Source organism: Giraffa tippelskirchi, chromosome 8 (assembly GCF_054371585.1).
Source record: "Giraffa tippelskirchi isolate mGirTip1 chromosome 8, T2T-mGirTip1v1.2.pri, whole genome shotgun sequence".
NCBI lineage: Eukaryota > Metazoa > Chordata > Mammalia > Artiodactyla > Giraffidae > Giraffa > Giraffa tippelskirchi.
The window spans coordinates 90,205,350-90,219,971 of record NC_137282.1 but is presented as its reverse complement, the minus strand read 5'-3'; the positions used below and the strand labels follow the sequence as shown (position 1 = coordinate 90,219,971).

At 34.8% G+C, this 14,622-nt stretch overlaps 1 long non-coding RNA gene across 1 annotated transcript in view; it reads left to right on the top strand.

The window, feature by feature from the left end:
* LOC145517994 (uncharacterized) overlaps positions 1-13,903 on the top strand; it is an 84,248-nt gene extending 70,345 nt beyond the window's left edge. Inside the window, exons 3-4 of the long non-coding RNA XR_014062482.1 lie at positions 2,060-2,116; positions 11,614-13,903. This is a non-coding gene — a long non-coding RNA (uncharacterized LOC145517994). The remainder of the gene's footprint in view (positions 1-2,059; positions 2,117-11,613) is intronic.
* Positions 13,904-14,622: the final 719 nt, after the last annotated feature.

Sequence of the window (14,622 nt, the reverse complement as noted above, 5' to 3'; positions counted from 1 at the left end):
AAATTTCTGTTGTCCATAAGGTGATGGTTTTGGCTCTAGCTATACTGCATTCTCTCTTCAGGGACAACATGTGTAAATAGATGTAGCATCAGGGAGTTACAAGGAACAGGACTATTCTTTTAAAAATTTTAGCTTTTCTGAGGATCAGTGGCAAAAACAAAACAAAGATTCCCAAGCACGAACAAATATCATCTTTGTACAATGGTACATGAATAATTTATTTTTCTTCTAATAAATTGTTTTTACAATGGCCAGCATTACTTATTTTTCACCTACAGTCATTTAGTTAACACTCCACCCTGATGGTTTTGGTTAACAGTTGGAAATTTACATTGACTTTTAAAATGTACTTCTTTGGTTTAGCTCTTTCTTTGAAATATAATTCATTGTAAGTAGATTTGGGAATAAATTTGACAAACATCATATATAGAAGGTTAAAAATCAGTTGCTATTTTTCTGTCCACTCATAATTTTTACATTAAGCCTGCTTTGTATCCATCAGAATGACATTTGAGTCCATGGAAACTTTAACATTATTTGAAAGATTGGAGATATTTATAAAATACCATGTAAAGCTGGTCCGAGTGTCATCCTCAAGGAATCTGTTGTTTACACAGGCTTAGGACGACTTTCCACTTTTCCTCTTCCTGCTTCCTCTCTCTAAGCCAGGAAATAATTCCTTTTACATATTTCTGTCACGTAATTGCTTTTTGAAAAATCTTGTCATATGTTTAAATAAAAAATAAATACATTACAAATCCTGGTTTACCCATGTTTGCATTCTCATTTTCTCCCTGGGTGAATACTTCAAAATTAGTTAGACATGAGTCTCCCCACAGTCCTTGGCCCTCACCAAGCACAAACAATTTATGTTGGCTTATTTGGTATTTCACCTCAGAGTTGGTCAATTTGCCCAAAATGAGATGAATTGCTTTTCAGTATTTTCCTCAAATGATTTTGCATGTGTAGAGCTAATTCAAGCACTCTGCATAGTTTTAACACCAGGGATGTTTTGAAAAGCAGGATTCACATTTCCTGTCAGTTCTTTTCACCCTTGAATGAATACAATATGAGCTCAGTGATATTCTTACTTACCTATATCAGTGTCTTCAGCTACACTGAACCTTGACTATTACAAAACCTTGTTTTGAAGGCAGAACAAGTACCGTTCTATTACTAAGGACTGCTTATTTTTTCTCTATGTTTCACGTGACAATGGCATTGAGGGACAACTATTTCTGTAAAACAGACTTTTAAGTAGCATCTGTATAATATACCATGTAAAGCTGGTCCAAATATCATCCTCAGGGAATCTGTTGTTTACAAAGGCTTTGGAAGACTTTTCAATTATCCTCTTCCTGCTTCCTCTCTCTAAGCCAGGAAATAATTCCTTTTACATATTTCTGTCACATGATTTCTTTTTGAAAAAATCTTATCAAATGTTTAAATAAAAAATAAATACATTACAAATCCTGGTTTACCCATATTTGCATTCTCATTTTCCCCCTGGGTGGATACTTCAAGATTAGTTAGCAATGTGGGAAACCTGGGTTTGATCCCTGAGCCGGAAAGATCACCTGGAGAAGGACATGCCAACCCACTCCAGTATTCTTGCCTGGAGAATCCTAGAATCCCATAGTCAGAGGAGCCTGGAAGGACTGGTTATTTTTCCTCTATGTTTCACATGATAATTGCATCAAGGGGTGACTATTTCTATAAAACAGACTTTTAAGTAGAATTTTTATTTTGTTTAAAATATTGATCTCTTAAAAAAATATATATATATATAAAATCATAATTATTCCAGTGAAAAATGGTGAGTGGAAAGTATATATACCTATAGGTCATTTAAATTAAATTTACTTTCATTCTTTCAGGAAACACATAACTTTCTTCTATGAAAAATATTATTGAAAGAAGATTGGTGTGTGTGCACATACTTAGATGCTAAGTCCTGTCTGACTTTTCGTGACTTCATGGACTATAGTCCACCAGGATCCTCTATCCATGGGATTTCCTAGACAAGAATACTGGAATGGGTTGCCATTTCCTTTTCCAGGGGATCTTCTTGAGCCAGAGATTGAACATGAGTCTCCTGCATCTTCTGGATTGACAGGTGAATTCTTTACCAATGAGTTACCAGGGAAGCCCAATGGGTTGGTACACAAGTATTATTATTGTTTTTTAAGATTCCTGATACTGTACTTTTTAATCAAATAAATATTTCATTTGTTTGTATAAGAGTGTTTTTTGGATGGCATGATTATGGACAATAGAGCGTAGAATTATTAACATTTTGTCAAAAATTATCTAAAGTTTTTTTAAACCATAGTTATAGTTAAAAAATTTAGTTAAAATTATTATAGACTGGTTTGCTTTTATAACACCAGTAGGCCAGCCACTCACACAAATTAAGTTTTTCCTTGCAGAGTTTCTATCTGCCTCTTTCTTTATCTATCTCTCTTTCTGTCTGTCTGTCTCTGTCTCTTTTTCCAGTTCACCTGGATCTGTACTCTCTGTTGTAAATGCAAAATTTTATGAAAAACCACCATAATGATCAAATTATCTCTATCCTTTGACTTTCTGGTCATTGTAACCTTGTCCTATATTGGTAGAAAGAAAATAGCTTCCAAAACAGTCTGAGCTTGTTGCAAAATAGTTTGAAAATAGAAGATGAATTTATTTTTTAAACATATGAACATCTTTTAGATTCCATTATACAAGCTCAGAACATTTTGTACTCTTCAGTATTTACTTTTCTGTTAATGACATACATGAATCACTACCTTTTACAATATTCAATCCTGATAAAAATATATCTATCTATATTCATTATAACAAATGACAAACATAAATTAGAAAATACAGAGAGGATGTTAAAAAAAAGAATAGATCTTGGAGCAATAGAAGTCAGTTAATCCTATTGAGTTCAGTAAGGAAACTGAAGCATATACTACTCAGTAGGAGAAGATTTTTGCCTGAACTCCACAGTTTCCCTTAGATGTTGCTGAAGGTGCATAAGAGAATTATCTCAGTCACTGTTTCTCCCCTTCCCCTTTCTGTACCCTCACTCTAAAAAGTGAGTTCAGTATGGAATTTTTATGTTGTGGCATATTTCCCATGCTATATAACATATTAAGCATTAACATTTTTAACTACTGGAAAAGATAATTATGTAAATGAGGTACAATGATGACAACCATCTTAATATTTTCCAGAATTTTTAGCCAATGTTAATAACAAAAGAAATAGGACGTAAAGGAATTGAAAACAAAGACAATATGTTTGTACTTTGCACATGAAATGATGATTTACTTAGAATATAGAGCACTAATTGAATTATCAGAATTTTTAAGAATGCTTAGAAATTGACTGGATATTAGGGGCTTCCCAGGTGGCACTAGTGGTAAAGATCCTGCCTGCCAACGCTGAAGACGTTAGAGATGCAGGTTTCATCCCTGGGTCAGGAAGATCTCCTGGAGGACGGCATGGCAACCCATTGCCTGAAGAATCCCATAGATAGAGGAGCCTGGCAGGCTACAGTCCTTGGTGTCTCAAAGAGTTGGACATGACCAAACTGACTTAGCATGCACACAAAAGACAAATGTAAAATATCCAATAACATCTTTGAATATAAGGAATAAACTGTTTAAAAATATTATGAACCATAATATCCTGTTTATAATATCAGCCTAATCAAATATCAAATGTATTTATAATTGGAAACTTCAATACCCCTCAATAATTCATAGAACAACTAGGTAGAAAATCAGTATGAATATTGAAGAACTCTCACTGTTATCAAACAAAAGGATATTACCAACATTTATAGAACAATTTTCACAACCCTAGCCAAAAATAACTTTTTTTTTTTTAAATCAATTGCCCACAGAGCATATACTAAGATAAACCACAGCCTGGATCATAAAACAAGTTTCAGCCAGTGTAGAACTGAAATCATACAGGAAATCCTTGAAACACTGGAAAACTAAACAGTACACTTCTAAATTACCCATGGGTCAAAGAAGTCTCAAGGGAAACAAATTGAACTGAACAAAAATCAAAATACATTATAACATGTGGAAAGCAGCTAAAACAGTGTCAAGAGGGAAATATACAATACTAACTGCTTACATTTGAATGAGAAAAAAAGTCCTTAATCAGTAATCTAAGTTTCCAAATCAAGAAATTAGAAAAACGGGAGAAAACTAAAGCAAGCAGAATAAAGAAAATAATGAATATAGAGCAGGAATCAAAGAAAATGAAGACAAAATATTTGAGAAAATGGATAAAACAAAAGGTTGTTTGAAAAGATCAATAAAAGTGACTCTTTTTTAGTAAGACTGACAAAGCAAAACAGGAACAAGTCACAAATTATTAATAATTGAAATGAAACAGGATATGTCTGTAGATCTTGGAGGCATCAAAAAGATAATAAAAGGACATTATTATATGTGTGTGTACAGCTCTGCACATGTATATTTAAAAACATAGATGAAATGAACAAATTCCTTGAAATGCACAAAATACCATAACTCATTCAAAATGATATTGATTATTTAACTATTGAAGGAATTGAATTTATAATTTAAAACCTCTCCAAAAATAAATCTCCAGGTTTTGATAGGTTCACAAGAGAGTTCTACCAAATATTTATAGTAAAGTTAACACCAATTCTATACAGTCTTTTTCCAAAAAAATTAAAGAGGGAACACTTCTCAATTCATTACATGATGCTAATGTTACCTGATACCAAACTAAATAACAATAGTACACCCCCACAAAAGAAAATGACAGATCAATATCCACATGAATATAGATGTAAAACTTCTTGAAAGTGAAAGTTGCTTAGTCTTGTCCGACTCTTTGCAACCCATGTATAGTCCATGGAATTCTCCAGGCTAGAATACTGGAATGGGTAGCCGTTCCCTTCTCCAGGGGATCTTCCCAACTCAGGAATCGAACCCAGGTCTCCCACATTGCAGGGAGATTCTTTACCAGCTGAGCCACCAGGGAAGCCCTGAATCACCTCTTAACACATATTAACAAGTAGGATTCAGCAACACGTGAGAAGAATTAAACACCATCACCAAGTGAGTTTCATCTCAAAGATGCAAATATGATTCAATATTTTAAATCAAGGTAATTCGGCATATTAAGAGGCTAAAGAAGTGGTATCACATGATCATATCAATTGAGACACAAAGAACATGTGAGAAAATTCAACATTGACTCATGATAAAAATTATCAAAAAAGTGGAAACACAGAAGAACTTTTTCAAATTGATGAAAATATATACTAGAAAAATTTGAAACTAATGTATTTGTGAAAGATGGAATGCTTTCCTCTAAAATCGATTAAAGGTAGAATGTGTATTCTACCATTGCTATTCAACATATTGTTGGAAGTTCTAGCCAGGACCATAAAGCAAGAAAAGGCAATAAAAAGCATATAGGTCAGAAAAATAAAAAAAGAAATAATACAACTGTCCCTATTTATAGATGACAATTTTCTATATAGAAAATCCAAAATATTTCATAAAAAATCATACCTGATAAGCCAGTTTAAGGCCATAGGGTATAAAATATATACACAAAAATCAACTATAGTTTTATTTCTAGCGATGAAAATGTAAAAACTGAAATAAAAATTACAGTAGCATTTAAATTACTCAAAAAGAGAAATTTGCAAAGAACATTACTTGTGTGCTGAAAACTACTAAATACTGATGAAAAAGAAGTCAAAGATCTAAATAATTGAAGAGACATACTGTCTAATAGTTTGGAATACTCAACACTGTAAAGATCTCAAGATCTCCCCAAATTAGTAAACAGATTTAACATAATTCCTATCAAAATCTCAGTATGATTGCTTTGTAGATGTTAACAAGATTATTGTAAAGTTTATATGAAAAGAAAAAGGAAAAAAACATTTTCAAAAAGAAGATAAAAATTGGAGTTATCATTCTATGAAATTTTAAGATATAACAGATACAGTACTGAAGACTGTGTCATTAGTGGAGGAACAGATCCATGGATCTATGGAACTGAGTAGAAAACCCAGAGATGACCCCATAAAACTATTTCCCACACACTTTTGACAAAGTTGCAAAAGCTGTTAAATGGAAGAAAACTAGTATATTCATTAAATGGAGTTGTATTAATTGCATGTCTATGGGAAAAAAAAAACAAAAACCTTGATCCAAACCTCAGACCTTTTACCAAAGAATAGCTTCTAGATTAAGTGCAAGAAGTAAAATTATAAAACTTTTAGAAGATAACATGAGAAAATTTTTGGGCCCAAGACATGTGGAAGAGTTTTCAAGCATGCCACGAAAAGCATATTCTATTAAAGATAAAAAGTAAATTAAACCTTATCAAAACAACTCAAAAATTTGTGCTCTCTGAAAGACCTAAGAGGATAAAAATAAAAACAACTCATTGATAAAAACATTTGTATACCACATATCTGAGAAAGGATTCATATCTAGAATATATGCATAGCTCTCAAAACTCAGCTATAAAAAGGAAGACAATACATTTTTAACATAGACAAAAAACCTGAAGTTTCATTTCACTGAAGGGAATATACAGATGGTAAATAAAGATGTTAAAAGATGTCTGAACTCAGTATCCACTAGGAAATACACAAATTTAAATCACTGTGAAATATCACCACAATATACCTATTGTGCTATGTGCTTGATCACTCAGTTGCATCTGACTCTTTGCAACTACAGCCTACCAGGCTCCACTGTCCATGAGTTTCTTCAAGCAAGAATATTGGAGTGGATTGTCTTTCCCTTCTGCAGGGAATCTTCCCGATCCAGGGGTCAAATCTGAGTCTCCTGCATTGCAGGTGGATTCTTTACTGTCTGAGCCACCAAGGAAGCCCATATACCTATCAGAAAAATTAAAATAAAAATAGTGACAATACCAACTACTAGTGAGTGTGTGGAGAAACTGGATCACTCATATATTGCTAGACAGGATGTAAAACTTTTCTGTCACTTTGGAAAATTGTTTGGCAGTTTCTTAAAAGGAAACATACAAGTGCTTACCATACAACCCAGCAATTGCACTGTCCGTCATTTGCCCCAGAAAAAAGAAAACTTATATTCACACACAGGCATGAACACAGTTATTCAAAGCAGCTTTATCTGTAGTACAAAAAAAAAATGGAAACAACACAAAAGTCCTTCAATAGGTGACTTCTTAAACTGTAGTATATTTGCACCATGGATACTACTTAGCAGTAGAAAGCAATAAACATCTGAAACGTACAACTTGGACAAATCTCAAAAGTACTATATTGTGCAAAAGAAGCCAATCTCCAAAGGATGTATTCTTTAATCTCATCATATATACAGAAATGGTAATATTAGAGATGGAAAACAGTAGCTGTTATCAGGTGCTAGAGTTGAAAGGAAGCTGGGTGGATGTGATTATAAAGGGCTAGCATAAGACAAATCTTTATCATGATGAGATAGAACTATAGCTTAATAATGGTAGTAGTTATGTGAATCTGCACATGTGACAAAAGACCTAGAATTACATACACACATTGCCCATTGTGAAAACCCTGGTTTTGATATTGTACTATAATTATGTAAGATATAATCATTGAGAAAAATGGGTGAAAAGTACAAAGAAGTTCTCTGAACTACCTTTTCAACTTTGCATGTTTTTAATCAAAATAAAAGCTTTCAAAAGTATATAATGGATTCAATATCCCATTTACAGTAATACCTGTATTAGCTAGGGTTCTCCAGAGAAATAAAACTGATTTGATAAAACCAACTGTCACAGCAACCTAGCCAAATATTGAGGAATTAAAAGAATAAGGTATAAGCATAAAGTAATATATTTGATTTAATCCCCAGTTTGGATTTTCTTCTTTTGACATAATAGTTTAGGCCAAGGATATTGCCAATGTTTTTTTTAATTCTGCTTTTGGAATTATCATTCATTGGTTGTATTTTTTTTTACTATTCTGAGTATAGCAGAGTTTGATCCACTAGGATGGATGTTACTTTTTGAAATAATTAAAATTCATTCCAAGTTAATTTTAACAAAAACAGTGGTTTAGTAGGCTATGCCATCTTATTTGTTTTAAAAGGCAAATATGTACTTAAATTAGTCAACCTTATTTCTTTGTATAGCAAATAAAATTCTCATAATATAAGACCCCCCAAAATTAACAAGTATTTGGTGTAATTGCAAAATCAACAGAATAAGTGAGAATAAGTGTATATTTTTCCACATACCAATATTAAAGAACGGAAACTTCTGAATTTTAAAAATTCTTCGGTGTTTGTTAAAAATCAGACCCATGATGTTGCAGACATATATCCTATTTCATACTCTTTAAAGTATTGAAAATGGTCTTTAATACTGTTAAGTCTGACTCATCATATTAATTGAGAATACTGAGGCTTAGAGAAGTTAAAGAGATTTGTCTAAGATCACATAGCTAGTTAGTGGCAGAAATAAGACTAGAATCCATGTGACTGGAAATGTTTTCAATAATAAACTGGAAAATATCACGTTAAGAATTACACTCTCACTTTCTTTTTCTGTGTATTGTTAAAGAATGCTTTCACTTTATCTTTTAAATAGAAGTAAGATTCCAGGTTTTATGTAGTAGAATATTTTGGAGAAGTGAATAGAAAAGAGGAGCTGTTCTTAACTATGCTGTTCTCATTAAAGGAAAACAGTTTTTATTTTAGTTCCTTTCACTTCAGGATTTTAAACTTAGGTATTATTTTGTTACATTTCTCCTCTTTTCAGAAGAAAAGCCAGAATACAAAATTGAATGATATCATCTAGTATTGTGGAAGTGGACTTTTACTGTAAATTGAAGTAATTAGTTTTTTTCTGAAACTTTTCATTGCTAATCTTTACTTTTCATTACTACTCTTTATTATTATTACTTATGATTAGAAATAGTTAAGTTCATCACTAAGGTTAAAAATTCTAGAAAGGTCTTTTAAATAGAAATTCTGGATAATTATTTGGATAATCCAAATCAAAATGTGCTACCCTATTCCAAGCAGCTAATCAGGGCCAACATAGTTATTTCTGTTTGGTTTTACCCTGAATTGACCAGAAAACAGCACCTCTTTTCCATTTCACTTAGATATCTATTGTTTTCTAAAATCTGAAACTTTATTAAACAGGTTGAAGTTTGTATAAAAGTCATATCCTTTTCCTAACACTAAAGAAAAGAGAAATCTCTTTTACTAAGGAGAACTCTGAATCTATTTGTTCAGTTCCCAGTCTGGGGGCAGAAGTAGTTTATAGAAGAGAGATGAACAGAGAAGAGCCTGGAGAGCTGAATTTACTTGCTTTGGAAAGGACAGTAATCTGCAGGTGCATAGAAGAAGCTAGCGGAGAAGGCAATGGCACCCCACTCCAGTACTCTTGCCTGGAAAATCCCGTGGATGGAGGAGCCTGGTAGGCTACAGTCCATGGGGTCGCTAAGAGTCGGACACGACTGAGAGACTTCACTTTCACTTTTCCCTTTCATGCACTGGAGAAGGAAATGGCAACCCACTCCAGTATTCTTGCCTGGAGAATCCCAGAGACGGCGGAGCCTGGTGGGCTGCCGTCTGTGGGGTCACACAGAGTTGGACACAACTGAAGCGACTTAGCAGCAGCAGCAGCAGAAGAAGCTAGATTTGTAGCCTGTTTGCATTCCTTTCTTATCCTCTTGGATTCTTTGTCATTTTTGTGCTGCTGGACTCCCACTGTGCTTTCAGGTGAGCCCCTGGGCTCTGTGGAGGATTGCCCTCAGGCTGATGGAAACTATCCTTGTGTGTCTGGAGGACAGAAGTCCCTGGGAATTGACATCCTCCCTGCTTAGCTCTTAACCAGTGATGCTGCAGCCTAGAAATACTCTCACTTTCCTACCCCATACTGACATTGCCTTCAGAGCTTCTCTGTGGGATTGAGCCAAAGTGATGCTCCATGAAACTTTGAGATTTCTCCCTTCCTTGGATTCCTTGCCTGCCTAGAATGTTTTCCATACTCCCATGTTGAAGAACTTTTCTAAAAAAAAATCACTCTCTTGTGAATCTTTATCTCAGAGTCTCTGAGAAATCTGACCTAAGGAGGAAAGACAATCTCAAAGACAAATTTCACAGCGGATTGAACTAGGGAATGGAGGAGTTTGCAATGAAGGAAGAGAGACAAGAGGGCAGGAAGGAGCTTCTTGGAGTGAAAGATCTCCATTTGTGGAGGGAAAAACTTAAGTTGTTTTGTTTTGTTTTTGGTAGCTTTTGAGTGGGATCCTGCTGTCTTAGATTGAGTTTCCTGGAAACAGGCTTTGAGACCGATGACTACACGTAGTTATTGGGGAGTGTTCTTTGGGGATACACCATTCTACTTTTACTTTTACCTAAACTGTCCGTTCTGAGAGTGCAGTATTATAATAAAGGCATTTCTGTGTGTATAATCTAGCTTTTTTTGGTTTAATAGAAGATCCTGTCTTTGTATATATTAGGGACTGTTAAGCAGAAGTGAATTTCAAAAAAATATTTTCCCCAATCAGCAAAAGCTGGTACATGCAACAAAAACAGATATTGGAAAAAAGATCTTTGGTGCACATGTACATATTAACAATAATGTTGAACCATGTCTAAATATTGCCTATACATCTTGAGTTGTTATTGTTAAGTCTCTAAGTCATGTCTGACTCTTTTGTGACCCCAGGAACTGTAGCCTGCCAGGATCCTCTAGCCATGGGATTTCCCAGGCAAGAATACTGGAGTGGGTTGCCATTTTCTTCTCCAGGGAATTTTCCCCACCCAGGGATTGAACCTGCGTCTCTTGCATTGGCAGGTGGATTCTTTACCACTGAGCCACCAGGGAAGCCTGTGAATCCTGAGTAATACTGATAGGTGATAATAGATTAATACTGAGGAAGAGATGAGCCTAAGCCAAGTTATAGACTTGAAAAAAATGTGTATGCAGTTTATTCAGATTTGTCCAGGTGGTTGAAGCCTGAGGGAATATCTGTGCATTTAGGAAACAGCAGAGAAAACTGTTTTTATACATTGCAATTTGATGCTGTTCCCCCGCTGCAACTAATTGGTCTAAGTTAAACACTTGTCTTAAACTGAGTCAAACATTAGAGCCTGTCTATTCTTTGTCTACTTAATGTTCAGTTTTTCCTTGAGTCATTTCCTTTTACTTTTACACTTGTTATTTAATATTTTATTTTTCTTAAGGCATAATCTGTTTTACATTCTTGTGTACTTTCAGGTTTAGTCTTTTCCTGAAATAATAATTTTTTCTTTTATTCTTTTTACTTTCCTGAGTTCTATGTTCTTATTTTTTGAGTATTTCTATTTCTAATTAATTTATGCATGCTCCATAAGAAAGATAGTAATTGTATTTTCATTGTAAATTGATTGTTAATACATGAAATTGAATAATTAGAAACTTCTATATGTTCTTCAATATAAATATTTTATATTTTAATGAAATTATATTTATGAAATATTATCTCAAAGTAGAATCTATACTGAATAAAAATTAATAAATAATATTTAATAATTTTATAATTTCTATGTATTTTTGTGTGTCAGAGACTACTCCTTAATTCTCCAGGCATGAATACTGGAGTGGTTGCCATGCACTCCTCCAGGGGATCTTCCTGACCCAGGGATGGATCCCATGTCTCTCATGTCTTCTGAATTGGCAGGTGGGTTCTTTACCATTAGTGCCACTTGGGAAGCCCTTGTTATTTATTAAACCTGCAAAAATTCATTTCAAAGGATCAAATGTCTAAAATTACATTCCGAGTTATATGGGAATTGGAATTAAAATCTATCTGCTTGCAAGTCTTTTAGCCTCACGTGCTCAAGTATGTGTGAAATAACGTATTTATTGAATATACATAAAGTGCTTAGTTCATAAAATTTGGAGCTCCTTGCTATGTATTAACAGCATCTCTAGTAGTAAAAAAATGGGTCTAAGGGGTTAGTGGCTTAATGCTTTAGTGTTGTTAATGTATTATTTTTAGGAAGTGATACTTAACTCAAAATAATGAAAGATTTAAATGTTTTCCCTAAAATGATGCTTAGCATAAAGATGTGGGCATTATGTATCAAAAGCAATGGCCAATTTCTCCCAAAAAACTTCTAAGCTCCTATATGAAAGGCAAGTCATTTCCTTTTTATTAGTTTTGTCTTTAAGAGGAATGTTTTACAAGGATCTATCAGAAACCTAAGAACCTAATAAAATACCTCCAAGGTGGAACTTGAGTTTAGAAAAGTAAACCAAGGAACTGAAATGAATAGACCTTGACTCGGGTTATTAAGTTAGAGTAATAGAGATGGGAATACCAGACCATCTGACCTGTCTCTTGAGAAACCTGTATGCAGGTCAGGAAGCAACAGTTAGAACTGGACATGAAACAACAGACTGGTTCCAAATAGGAAAAGGAGTACGTCAAGGCTGTATATTGTCACCCTGCTTATTTAACTTATAAGCAGAGTTCATCATGAGAAATGCTGGACTGGAAGAAACACAAGCTGGAATCAAGATGCCAGGAGAAATATCAATAACCTCAGATATGCGGATGACACCACCCTTATGGCAGAAAGTGAAGAAGAACTAAAGAGCCTCTTGATGAAGGTGAAAGAGGAGAGTGAAAAAGTTGGCTTGAAGCTCAACGTTCAGAAAACTAAGATCATGGCATCTGGTCCCATCACTCCATGGGAAATAGATGGGGAAACAGTGGAAACAGTGTCAGACTTTATTTTTTGGGGCTCCAGAATCACTGCTGATGGTGATTGCAGCCATGAAATTAAAAGACGCTTACTCCTTGGAAGGAAGGTTATGGCCAACCTAGACAGCATATTTAAAAGCAGAGACATTACTTTGCCAACAAAACTCCATCTAGTCAAGGCTATGGTTTTTCCAGTAGTCACGTATGGATGTGAGAGTTGGACGGTGAAGAAAGCTGAGTGCCGAAGAATTGATGCTTTTGAACTGTGGTGTTGGAGAAGACTCTTGAGAGTCCCTTGGACTGCAAGGAGATCCAATCAATCCATCCTAAAGGAGATCAATCCTGGATGTTCATTGGAAGGACTGATGTTGAAGCTGAAACTCCAATACTTTGGCCACCTCATGCGAAGAGTTGACTCATTGGAAAAGACCCTAATGCTGGGTATGATCGGGGGCAGGAGGAGAAGGGGACGACAGAGGATGAGATGGTTGGATGGCATCACCAACTCGATGGACGTGGGTTTGGGTAGACTCCAGGAGTTGATGATGGAGAGGGAGGCCTGGCGTGCTGCAATTCATGGGGTGGCAAAGAGTCGGACACGACTGAGCGACTGAACTGAACTGAACTGAATGTACCTACCAAGATCTGGTTGTCTTTAATCTTAGGATTAACATATGTGGTGTGAGTCTTAGTTAATGTGCTTGAGTTCCAAAGGCACATTAGCAAAATCAATGTCATTAATTTATAGTTATACCAAATTTTCCCAAGCAGCAACTCAATGGCTTTTAATTGTTAATTACGTTACAGTTAGAGGCAAATGTGTCTTTGTGAAGTATATCTTCACTGCCTAAAATGTTTTTCTCTTTTCTGAATCTATTGGAGAGACTGCTTACAATAGCTTTGTGAAAGTGAAAGTGAAAGTGATGTCGCTCAGTCGTATCCAACTCTTTGCAACCCCATGGACTGTAGCCCACCAGGCTCCTCCATCCATGGAATTTTCTAGGCAAGAGTACTGGAGTGGGTTGCCATTTCCTTCCCCAGGGGATCTTCCCAACCTGGGGATCGAACCCAGGTCTCCCGCACTGCGGGCAGATACTTTACCGTCTGAGCCACCAGGGAATCCCATAGCTTTGTGAACTAGTGTGTAAATAATTAAAAAAAAAAAACCATATCAGTAGACCTGTATAAGGTAAGAACCTGAAAATGCAATGAGATGAGTTGAACAATATTGTTGCTATATAAGGAAACAGAGCCCGTATCAGTTAGCAAAGACATTGTTATTAACGTAAAATTTGAACCTCTGTATACTTAAATTTGAGCAGTTTAACCATGTGCCATGCAAGCTGAAAAGATTATCAAATGAACAGAAGATCATAAGTAGACTCATAAAGAAATGAGCTCATTAAATTATACATGGATACATATCTTAGTCCCCAGTATCATATAATACCAATTCACTTTTTGATTGAAAATGTTACCTGTTTGTAAAACCAAGACAATGAAACCATTAATGGGCCAGTTGATGCTAATGACATTGTAGATCTGAATTTTGTATTTATAAAGTTACATCAAACTCTAAATAGTCAGAGAATTCAACTTAATGTAACCTTAGCAAAGAACCATAAGGAAGTGAAGGTAATCAAACTTTTTTTCCCTGACCTACTTTTCCAGAAAAATCTCAGGAATATCTTCACATGGAATGTATATATTATAGGGAAAGAAGACTAAATAGTGTAGGCCTACATATACTTGTGTGTTTAAAAACACTTGCCACTCTAGTCTTTAGTTTCACAGCATCTGCAATGTGCAGTACTTTTTAAAAAGTTTCTGTTTCCTAGATATGAGTCATGCCTTGTCCTCAGGCATTACTTTTTAAAAGCACCTAT